The sequence below is a fragment of the Coenobita brevimanus genome, chromosome 21 (genome assembly GCF_032717465.1).
Source record: "Coenobita brevimanus isolate Jiangsu-jjx chromosome 21, ASM3271746v2, whole genome shotgun sequence".
Classification (NCBI taxonomy): domain Eukaryota; kingdom Metazoa; phylum Arthropoda; class Malacostraca; order Decapoda; family Coenobitidae; genus Coenobita; species Coenobita brevimanus.
This window is the reverse complement of record NC_136974.1, coordinates 13,426,595-13,439,102: the sequence shown is the minus strand read 5'-3', so window position 1 is coordinate 13,439,102 and position 12,508 is coordinate 13,426,595.

Sequence of the window (12,508 nt, the reverse complement as noted above, 5' to 3'; positions counted from 1 at the left end):
TTTTTCCTAGGTTTTAGTCTATTTAGCTTTTTGAATGAGAGTGAATGAGTGTCTTTCCATTGATATTTGAGTTCATTTTAAGATATTTATAATGAAAATTTTTCTTGTAATTAATAAATTTACAGTTCTTTCCTTGAGCTTAATGTAAATGTAGAATCATGTTTGATTTCTCTACATTGAGCTTACTTTAGTGTGTTACTCCCTGTTTCCACAAACTTATATTAATCACGACTGGAATTTAAGCCAGTTCTTCAGTATTAAATCTTAAATCCGTTGTGCCAACCAGGCAAGGACGTGTCCATTGTTATTAGTATTAGTTATTGATTGTCAGGGGGTAAGGACACTTTCTCAGAGGCCAACAGTACTAATGTTACAGCATTTGTGAGTAGATAGTCTCTGCTGTGTACTGTTGAGAAAGTTTATAAAATTTTCGTCTTTAGGGAATCGGCGAAGTATGCCACATAAAGTAAAATTTACTCCTCGATTTCACAAGTCAATTCCTTGTGTCAACTGATATATATATACCCGTGGGTTCCCTACTTTATAAAGACTAGAAAAATCCCCGTTCTGTCCAATACTCTGGACACGGGGCTCCAGTGGGTTAAAGAGACCGATAGGTTTGCCAGTCATTAACCCATTGGATCTCAGGGGTGCTGGGCGAGGCACTGCACTGGGAGGGCACTAAGCGTACCGCCCTCCGCCTATCGGCTCATAGTCGCGAAGCTCATAGCTCCCTACCCGTGGGTTCCCTACTTTATAAAGACTTGAAAAATCCCAGTTCTGTCCAATACTCTGGACACCGGGCTCCAGTGGGATATATATATATATATATATATATATATATATATATATATATATATATATATATATATATATATATATATATATATATAAGCTTCTTATTCGTTAATATCACGTCCCCCCGTGACAGCCATCACCACCACTATCACCACCACCACAACCACGGCTACCACAATCCTAACCACCAACACCGCCACCACAGCTGCCACCATTTTCTGCTGAATAAAATCGCATTTTCGTAGCATCAATGAAGTAATAGACATAGGGGTGTAGCTGTAAAGTACTTTCTTTCTCTCTCTCTCTCTCTCTCTCTCTCTCTCTCTCTCTCTCTGCAAAGATGTATGAAACTCCACGGCAATGCCCCACTACCTGTTCTACGTGCGTGAATTGTAACACCAAGGGGACAATTATTAGGGGTCAAAACACCCCTTTAGAAAATATTAATCGACGTGAATATGAAACTGGAAAATCTGGGACCGAATTCCAACCATCTTGCCAAATATAATCGAAATCCCTTTTCCAGTTTTGGTTGCACAACACACACACACACACACACACACACACACACACACACACACACACACACACACACACACACACACACACACACACACAAGCGCGCGCGAGAAAGAGATGTTTATATAAGACAGATTATCACTACTTACTCAGCCCCTGTGTCTTCCCAGAAATGTTTCATGTAGTATTTTTATGCCGTATGGATGATGATGATGTTTAGCTTCCGTTGCATTTCCTTATTTTTGTTGCATATCAGCCTCTGGTTTATATGCAACAAAATTAAAATCAAGTAAGGATGAACGTTTCATAGTTTATATTACTGAAATTGTTGTGAAGGCTCCGTTAAAAGTTTAATGTCATTGCAATATTAATTTTCCAGATAAAGAGAGAAAATTTACACAGTCAGTATATGTAAATAACTACTAAGTCATATGACTGACTACTGTTGGATTTATTCTTGCTATCGCCAAACGAGTTTATTTAAATTTGGTGGTTACACGCCCTCCCAAAAAGAAGTGTTGGACAGGCATGACATACAGGCAGACAGACAGAACGGCACGCAGACAGCAAGTCTTTGCATTAACGACTCACATTTATAGTTATTTTATACTTGATATATCTGGTATCTGATATTCAGTTTCGGTGAGAGTGCGTCCTTACTGTAAGCACAAAGTACAAGACAGGAAGACAGACAAGCAGACAGATAAACAGTCTCAGGATTATCGATTCACAGTGATTAATAGTTTTTTCTTTGCTATACTAGGTAAATTTATTTAGCTAACTCCTCCACTACAATGATATTTACATTTCCTAGATTGTTATTGGTGTCTCCAGACGATTTTATTCTGCTTAGGCGAATGCTTTTCAAACCGGAAGAGTTAGATATAACTTCCAGTGTCTCAGTTACTACAGGGTGGCGCACCCAAACTGAATGTAATCGTATGGTGGTAGCATAAGTAGAATACAAACATCATCATGGCGAAAGAATTTAGATGAGATCACGGCCCTCCAACAAGGAAAGAAGAAAAGGCAGGCAGACATATAAATAAACCCACAGAAAGACAGTCACGCACCTCCAGAAAATAGTCGGATAGATGGAAAGGTGAGCCTACCCCTTTTGAGGATCAACATGATTGGTGTAATAGCTGGCAAATGTCAAACGCCTTTGTCTTATTATTACGTAATCAGAATGGTACTACAAAATGCCCTGAACCTGTTGAACTTTTATGAACTGTCATAGCAGCTGTGGTTGTTGGGAGATGGACGGAAGGAGAAGGAGGGGAGAGAGGACTGAGGCCGTGTCCGAGTGCTAAATCACTGTTGTTTTTTTGGGTCCAGTCACAGCAAAGGCTAGGTAGTGTACTAGACCAGGACTGATCATGAAAAATAAATTTCGGACCACAACCCACATTGATTCTTTCAGTCCATGAAGTTATCTATCTATCTATCTATCTATCTGTCTATATCTATATCTATCTGTCTATATATCTATCTACTGTATCTATCTACTTATTTATCTATCTATGGGTGTTCCTTGAAACTGGATTTCTTATACTCCTGTATCATTTCCCATGGTAATATATGGCACGACTACAAGGTATCTCATTTTATTATCTTATTTTGAAGTTTCACACATGGTACCGGTACCAAAAAATATGTTCTCTTTTCGTTTTTGCAACAGTTTGGAATACAGCAACACCCGGGAGACAATTTTTACTTACGGTACATGTCAGATCCTATGAGCAACTCACGTAAGACCAAGTTATGAGCACTTGTTTCCCCTATTTTCATTTACCTATTTTCACACAAGGTGATTCCCTATTCTCAGGCCCTAGAAAAATATTTGCCAGCTCATGCTGCCCTTATTGCTAATCGAGTTTTCTTGCTTGGCTTTTTTCTTTTGGTCTTTCTTCCTTGTTTGATTGTGGCAGGCACTCTAATCCTTCAGAATTAACCGATTCCAACCAAACTTGGATACAATGACCAGCCTATGACCTAGTTGAGTCCACAAGATTTTGGTTGCTAGGCACCTACTCGTTGCCTAGGAACAGCCGAAAAAACGTTTTTTTCGTACTTTTCACGCTTTGAATTGTAGGAGTATTACTAATGGGAGCAGAAAGTTTTAACTTCTTTAGGTATAATCTTGAGGTCATTCCCTATCAGGAATGTGCCATCCATTTTCATCTCTCACTTCTAGTTTTCGAACGGCAACCCAGTGAAGCTTGGCCTCAGCATCCCTAGCAACCATTACCCTTTCAAAAATGTCCCCCTAGTTCCCCAGAAGCTCGATGGAATTGAATGAAACTTTGCATGCTTATAGACACTGACTAGTACTACAACTTTCTATGTACACCTATGTGCTGCACTGGCCAGATCAGGGGTCAAAGGTCATCATATGTGAAAATGATGGAAAGAACAAAAATCATGACTATGCTTGTGCGAAATGCTAGGGCTCCAAAGATTAATAAGCCAGGGCCATGATTCTCAGGTGGGATGTTGCAATGGAGTACCTCCATACAAAAATGACATTTAATGTCATAACTCACATCTAGTCACTGGCAGCACCACCTAGAAGTTGTACCTCTGCTGAGCTATTCCGTGTATTTCAAGTTCTCTGGCTCCACAGTGGATGGGTGGAATCGAATTAAACTTTGCATGCTGATAGACATTAAAGAGTACTACAACTGTGCTTTGTACATGCATGACCTGTGTCTGCCACATCAGGGGTCAAATGTCATCAAATGCACTTCAGCGAAAAATTGCTAAAATCACAACTAGGCTCATGCAAAATGCTAAGACTCCTCCAAAGATTATTGACCAAAAACCATCATTCTTGGGTGGGATGTTGTCCTTTGGTACCGCCATGCAGGAGTGACTTTTCATACTGAAACACTTTTGGTCGCTGACAAAGCTTGGTCCGTTTAAAGCTGGCCATTGTCACCTACCGGCTTGTCAATAATTTTCTTGTTAAAGAACCGATTTAAGTGAAACTTGGTACTTTTTCATCTTTTAAGAACAATGTATTAACAGATATATTAAATGTTAAAAATGGTCGCCTTTAGCAGTTAAATATAACTGTATGCAGTTTTCTAAACTAGCTAATTTCCATTGCAACTTACCTACTAGGATGGTTCCATTTTTCCTCTAATGTTTGCCTCTAGTTGACGAAGCATGTTAGGCTTGCTTTTAAATTATTTTCGCTAAAGGTGACCCAACTGCAAATGGAAAAAAAGTTAAAACAGGAGAATTAAAAATATGTGGTTAATCGTGAGACAGCCTCTCTATACAATGAACTGCTTACTGTACATGATGCCAAAAAAATGAGGACCTTTTCTGGACATGCAATCACATTTTCGCTTATAATACCAATCATGATCACAAATGAAGCCTCACTGTCAATGTACTATTGCTATTTTCTGTAATATATTGCTAACACACAAGCTTACAGTCATTATTTCTAATTGTTCCAAGAATACCTTTGAACTCAGTCACAATTGGGTGTGTTAATATCACTGTCATTGGAGTTCAAGGTGCAAATCAAATGAAATAACAAGTTTAGGTGAGCTAGAACCTTCCTTTTAGAGTGCTGGGTGAGTGACCCTTGGCCAAAAAAGTTGAACCCATGTTATAAATGGCTTGATATACACTAACCTGTTATGCAACTTTTTTTTTGTTTTTTTTTCAAATTCGTTACATCGTAAAATGAAGGTTTGCTTGGCATGATCGCTGGATCAGTGCACTTGACAACATGATGCCTATTCAGTGCTACGCTGGTGAAAACACAGTATGTGATTTGCAGTATATGTCGTTTAATTTAGATGCCTGGGAATATCTGAAATTTATAATACGACTGACATTGTGAGGAGTGCATGTACAGAGCTTCATAGAAGTCCAGTAAAAAGTAAAGGTGTTATTCTGGACTTCAGATCAGTGAATCACCGTGTATAATATACACGGCATATCTGTCTGTCAATCTCCCTATCTATCTCTATATATGTCTATCTCAGTTTTTTGCTACATTACTATTATTGGGAAAGTATAACTGACTGTTCCCTTGTAAAGTATCGATAAAACATTCAGTGTTGTAAATATAAGTACACGTGCCCTCAGTATATATTATTATACAAGGTTTACTTCTGGTATAGAATTTGGAAATAAAGCATTTTTTGTTTTTTTTGTTTTTAATGTGAGGAAGAAGGAACCAAAGGCAACGAGCCCGTAAAACTTTTCCGTCCAAGGGAAAAACAAAATACAAGAGAGAGCCAAATTCAAGATCCATTTATTTCGAAATGCCTGGACACACTGCGTTTGAAAGACTGGAGATCATAGGAAGGAGGAAATACAGACAAAGGGAGACAGTTCCAGAGTTGACCTGTTGCATGCGTGAAGGACTGGGAGTAACGGTTAACTCTTGCATTAGAGAGTTGGACAGAAAAGGGGTGAGAGTTTGCTGCTAGACGGGTGCTCTGCGCCCGTCGTAGAGGTGGAGGAATGCATGCAGACAGTTCAGAGGAACAGTGACCAATGAAGTAGCGATACAAAAGAGATAAAGATGCAACGGTGCGGTGAAGAGACAGAGTTTGAAGGGAGTCAGTAAGAGGGGGAGAGTTAATGAGACAAAAAGCCTTTGACTCCACCCTATTGAGAAGAGCTGTATGTGGGGAGCCTCCCCACACATGAGAGTTGTACTCCACGCAGGGGCGGATAAAAGCCCTGTATAGAATCAACAATTGTGCAGGGGTAAAGAAGGAACGGAGTTGGCTTAGTGCACCCAATCTCTTGGAAGCAGATTTTGCAAAAGATGTAATTTGATCTTTCCAAGACAAGTTCTGAGCAAATGAAACCCCAAGCATGTTCAACGATGATGAAGGATTAAGCTGATTATTATTAAACATTAGTGGGTATAACTGTGGAAGATTTTGTCAGGTTGATAGGTGCAAAAACTGAGTCTTTGATGCATTAAAAACAACAAGATTATTTTTACCCCAGTCAGAGATACGAGCCAAGTCAGACATTAGGTGTACCATAGCCTCATCCCTTGTTTGTTGAAGCAACTGCTTAGATGGACGCTGTGGGAATTGAATGGAAAGGTGAAGGGTGGAGTCATCAGCGTATGAGTGGATAGGGTTAGATGTACAGCTTAGAAAGGCCACTGATGAATAAGAGGAAGAGAGTTGGTGATAGGACAGAGCCCTAACGAACACCACTGTTAACAGATCTAGGAGAAGAACGATGGTCGTCTACAACAGTGGCTATAGAACGACCAGAAAGGAAGCTAGAGATGAAGACAGAGATAGAAGGATAGAAACCATAAGAGGGCAATTTGGAAATTAGAGATTTATGTCAGACTCAATCGAAAGCCTTTGAGATGTCAAGTGCAATGGCAAAGCTTTCGCCAAAGTCCCGAAAGGAGGATGACCAGGAGTCTGAAAGGTAGGTGAGAAGATCGCCTGTGGAGCGTCCCTGACAGAACCCATACTGACGATCAGAAAGAAGGTTCTGATAGGAAAGATGCTTTAAAATTTTTCTATTAAGAATAGACTAGAAAACTTTTGAGATACAGGATGTTAAAGCAATTGGACGATAGTTAGAGGGTTGGGATTGGTCACCCTTCTTTGGGACTGGCTGAATGAGAGCAAACTTCCAGAAAGGAGGAAAGGTACAAGTTGACAGACAAAGGCGAAAGAGTTTGCCTAGGCAGGGTGTAAGCACGGAAGCACAGTTCTTGAGAACAACAGGAGGGACTACATCAGGCCCATATGCCTTATTAGTATTGAGGCCTGTGATGGCAGAAAATACATCTGCTGAAGAAATATTCATTAGCCATGAGGAAGTCAGAGGGGGTAAGTTATGGAGGAACAGCACTGGAATCGTCTTAGGTGGAATTGGAGGAGAAAGTCTGAGCGAAGAGATCTGCTTTATCAGTAGAAGAAATAGCTACAGAGCCATCAGAGTAGGAAAGAGGAGGGAAGGATGATGAGGTAAAGTTGTCAGAAAAAAAGGTTTTTGGCAAGGTGCCAGACGGAGCGGGAAGAATTCGATTTAGAGAGTTGAGAGCATTTTGTACGGGTGAAATTATTTTTAGCAGAGTGAAGAACAGACTTAGTACGATTCTGGTCAGAAACGTATTAAAGATGTGATTCAGGGGTGGGTTGGCTCTGGTACCTTTTATAGGCCCTCTCCTTGTTGCGGACAGCATTAGAAGAAGCGTGATTAAACTAAGGCTTTCATGTATTAGTCAATGGATATGAGAAAGGAATGTATGCTTCCATGCCCGAGAGAATAATATCCGTAATGTGCAAGGCACACCCAGATGGCTCCCGGCTATGGAAGCAATAATCATTCCAGGGAAAATCAAAGAAGTACTGCCTGAGGGCCTCCCAATCCGCAGCTCCAAAGTGCCACAGACGACGTTTCTTTGGAGTGTCCGCAGGCCGTACCGGAGCGATAGGACAGGTTAAGGTGATAAGGTTGTGACTGGAGGAGCCCAACGGAGAGAAAAGATTAACAGTGTAAGCAGAAGGATTAGTTGTAAGGAAGACGTCAAGAGAGAACACTTTAAGGAATTGTTGAACGTAGAGGATGGAAGTAATGGGAGTATAAGTGGCTGGGGAATGGCTGGGAGAAGGAGGGAGGTGAGAAGACAGGAAGAAATCAGTAGGATAGAAGTTGTGGAAGCAATGAAGAAAGTTAAATCGGGGAAAGCACCAGTAATTGATGGAGTGTGTGGTGAAATGCTGAAGCATGGGGGAGAGATAGTAGTAGAATGGATGTGGAAGATGTGCAGATTGGCCTGGGAGGAAGGTAGAGTCCCGAAGGATTGGAAGTCAGGTATAATTATTCCCTTGTACAAAGGAAAAGGGGAAAAAGAAGTGTGTGGTAATCATAGGGGCATTTGTCTTCTTAGTATAATAGGAAAAGTGTATGGTAGGATACTTATAGACAGAGTTAGAGAAAGAACAGAGAAATTAGTTGGAGAAGAACAGGGAGGCTTTAGGAAGGGAAGAGGTTGTGTAGATCAGATATTCATTCTTAGATCTTTAGTGGAAAAGTTTCTAGAGAAGGGAAAGAAGTTGTATGCGGCTTTCATGGATCTGGAGAAAGCATATGACAGGGTGGATAGACAAGGGTTGTGGAAAGTGTTAAGAATATATGGAGTAGATGGGAAGTTGTTGAATGCTGTGAAGAGTATGTACGATGGTGCGAAGGCTGCAGTGCGTGTGGATGGTGAACTAAGTGAATTTTTCTTTTTGAAAGTTGGTTTGAAACAGGGATGTGTCATGTCTCCATGGTTGTTCGATCTGTACATGGATGGGGTAATAAAAGAGGTACAAGGTAGGGTAGTGGATGTTGGAGTGGCCCTGGTGAGAGAGGATAGTGTTTGGAAACTCCCTGTACTGTTGTTTGCAGATGATACTGTGTTGTTGAGTGAAGACAAAGGGGAGCTGCAAGGCTTGGTGGATGAGTTTGAGAGAGTGTGTAAGAAACGGAATCTAAAGGTGAATGTAGGGAAGAGTAAAGTGATGGTCTTTGAGAGAGGTGAAGTTAGTGAATGTACATCGAGGTTGGATGGTGAGGAATTGGAAAATGTGAGTACGTTTAAGTACTTGGATAGTGTGATGAGTAAGGATGGAGGTTTGGTGGGTGAAGTGCTTGAAAGGGTACAGCAGGGAAGAAAGGTTGCTGGTTCTTTGAAAGCAGTGATAAGAAACAGGGAAGTGAGCATGGAAGTGAAAAAGTTACTACATGACAGTATTGTGATACCAACTCTAACGTACGGAAGTGAAGCTTGGACATTGTTGGAAGGACATAAGTCAAGAGTGAGAGCAGTGGAAATGAGTTATTTAAGAGGAGCCTGTGGAGTCACGTGGAGAGACAGGCTGACGAATGAGGATATAAAGGAGCGTTGTGGTGTTGATGTGGATGTGATAGGAAGCGTTATGAGGAACACACTGAGGTGGTTTGGCCATGTGGAGAGGATGGAGGGTGAAAGACTGACGAAGAGAGTGTATGTGAGTGAGGTGGAGGGGGGAAGAGGGAGGGGGAGGCCGAGGATGAGATGGAGGGATGGGGTGGAGAGGTATATGAGAGAGGGGGGTGTGAGTTGGGAGCAGGGCAGTGAAATAGCGGGGGACAGGGCGACTTGGAGGCGATTTGTTTGTGGCCACCCCAAACGGGATTGAGGCGTCTGGCAATAGATAGAAGACGTCAAGTATGTTGGAGCTCTCTCCAAGGCGGTCAGGGATACGGGTAGGGTGCTATACAAGCTGCTCTAGGTCATTAAGGATTGAAAAGGTGTAGGCTTGTTCACCAGGTGGATCAGTGAAAGGAGAGGAGAGCCAAAGGTGATGGTGATCATTGAACTCTCCAAGAATGGAGATTTCAGAGAAAGGAGAAATGGATAGAATGTGTTCCATCATAGAAGTAAGATAGTCAAAAAAATTTTGATAGTAGAACTAAGAGATAAGTAAACAGCACAGATATATTTAGTCAGAGAATGACATGAAAGCCGCAGCCAGAGTGTAAAGAATTCAGAAGAATCGAGTTCAGGAACACGACAGCAAGATAAGTTGTTGCATATATATACACAACAGCCACATTTGGCTTTGAAATGTGTATAGAGAAAGTAGGAGGATACAGAAAAGGGTCTGCTGTCAGTTGCCTCAGACAGCTGAGTCTCAATTAGAAAAAGAAGGTGAGGTTTAGAGAAGGAGAGGTTTTGCTCAACAGAGCGAAAGGTAGAGGAAAGGCAACGAATGTTGCAGAAATGAAGAAGAAGAAAGTCAGACAGTGGTTCCAGGCATCTTGAGTCGTCACCGGGAGAGGGGCAGAAGGTGGGGGCATTTATGGTCCCCCCCCTGGGGACTTCGAGGCTACGTTATTAGACGCCATTATTTAATATTTTGAAAAAGAAGTGTGGTGTGTACTTTGCATGTAGTTTGGTGTTGATAGAGATACTTGTACTGGAGAGCATGCTGGCCTACTCTCTGTGTTACTGAGACACTGAAAAAGTTCAGCAAAGGGGGATGGTCGGGACCTAGACCCGAGGGCTGATGAAACGGAGCTCCAGCTCTCCCTGTCGTCAGCTTTCCATCCACCTTGGGAGTACTGTCCTGCTCGACTGGTGCTACAGTCTACTCTGGCTTTTTTAAATAATGGAATTAATGCAGCACGTGTGCACCTAGATTCAATTTTTATTTGCTCTGAATCACTCCTTGTAAGTGAAGGCATTAGTTGAGAAATACACAGATGAAACACACTGTCTATAATAGTGAGATACTGATGGTTGAGTGTATCTTCTTGTGTCGTCATAAGTTGTGCATTAGATCTGTGAGTTGTGCCGAGCTGAAACCTGCTCACTCTAAGTACATCTCATCAGTTGATGTCGATGAACTGGATCTATTTTATTTAAATTGGCAAAAAATAAAAAAAATACTGAAAAAAAACACACACACACAAAAACCTCATGATTTATAAACCAAAAACCCAACCTGGGTGAGTAAGTGGGTACATACCAGGGTAGCTACTCAATACAACCCTGGAGGTGAGATTTTACTGCTTGGTTGTCGCATGTCCATCCCATGGTTCTTCTCTCATTATGCTGACTGATATTAAACAAATAACAAAATACGAACTGATTAGTTAAGACTGACACTTATGTAGAAACATTATCAGCCATGCATGTTATATATGCACATGCACATAAGGCGGGAGTACGTTGTTTAACTAGGGATTTTGTATTTATGATGATTAATTTTTCATTAATTGATTAATTTGTTATTTATTTGGAAATCTAGCATCAGGGAACGAAAACCATTCGGAACTGAGAGAGAGAGAGAGAGAGAGCAAAGAGGTGATGGCCAATTGTAATGAATGGGATAAGTGGAACGCGAAGAAAAAGAACACATGACAGTTAAGCATTTGCTGCTAGCGGGGGAATGGAATATGATGAAATTTATTTATTTATTTATTTATTTTTTTTTAAATCAAAGAATCCTGTGTGTGTTGGAGGACAGTGCCAAAACAGGCAGGCAAGTGAATCATCGAGAATGTGCAGTATTGCTGGTCAGTGACAAGGACAGAGTAAAGCCTTATACACACATGTGGGGAGAGGGGGGGGGTAACGTACAGGTTGTGCGAACGGTTAGAATGGAAAATGCCGTGTGAGGAAAAGGAAGTAGTAACGGAAGAATGATGAACATTATACGAGACGAGGACAGATGTGGAGGAAATAGGGATGCAGTGCAGTATCAGAGGTGGATCAGAGAAAGAGGGAAAGAACGGATTCAAGGGTATGCTATAGGAATGATGATAGATAATATTAATTATCTGTTTATGCATCCCTATATATATATATATATATATATATATATATATATATATATATATATGTGTGTGTGTGTGTGTGTGTGTGTGTGTGTGTGTAAGTGCCGCACTGTTTGTTTGTTTGTTTGTTTAGCCTTCAATCACGCCCAAATCAAGGGCCAGAGACCCCCAGACCCATATATATATTCTGAATCAGGGTGACCCAGGGATGGTTTTAGGGAGGTCAAAATTAAGATCTGGGTCACTTAAAGTCATCAACAAAGTCTTCGCCTTTTTGGCCCAGGCAACGTCGGGTACCCTTGCAGCCCAATTTTTGGCATGGAGACTCACATGACCTCCAGTTCGGACATAGGCTATGTGAGGTTGACCTCCGAGGTCATTTGCAGTTACCAGTTGGAGGTAATTTGAGGTCACCGGCAAAACATGCTCAAACGACTGGACCCAGGAGACCAATTTTTGGAATGGAGACTCACATGACCTCTAGTTCGGACATAAATTCAGACGACCTCCAGTTCGGACATAGACTAACAAGACCTCCAGTTCGGACATAGACTCACAAGACCTTCAGTTCCGACATGGACTGACATGACCTCCACTTCGGACATAGACTATGTGAGGTTGACCTCCGAGGTCATTTGATATCACTTGTCCGAGGTCATTTGAGGTCACCGGTAATTGTAAACAAGTGCGCACAAATTCTGTAAGTTAGTCTGCAAATGCTAAAAAAGAAAGTTCCTGGACCTCTTATAATCCCTCTTCAAAAACATAAGAAGTATATGGTCCGTCTGGAGTAGAAAGATTGAACTAGAACAAATAGGATTAGAGTGCTTGCCTTCTTTGGCCCGGTAACGCCGGGTAATCCTGC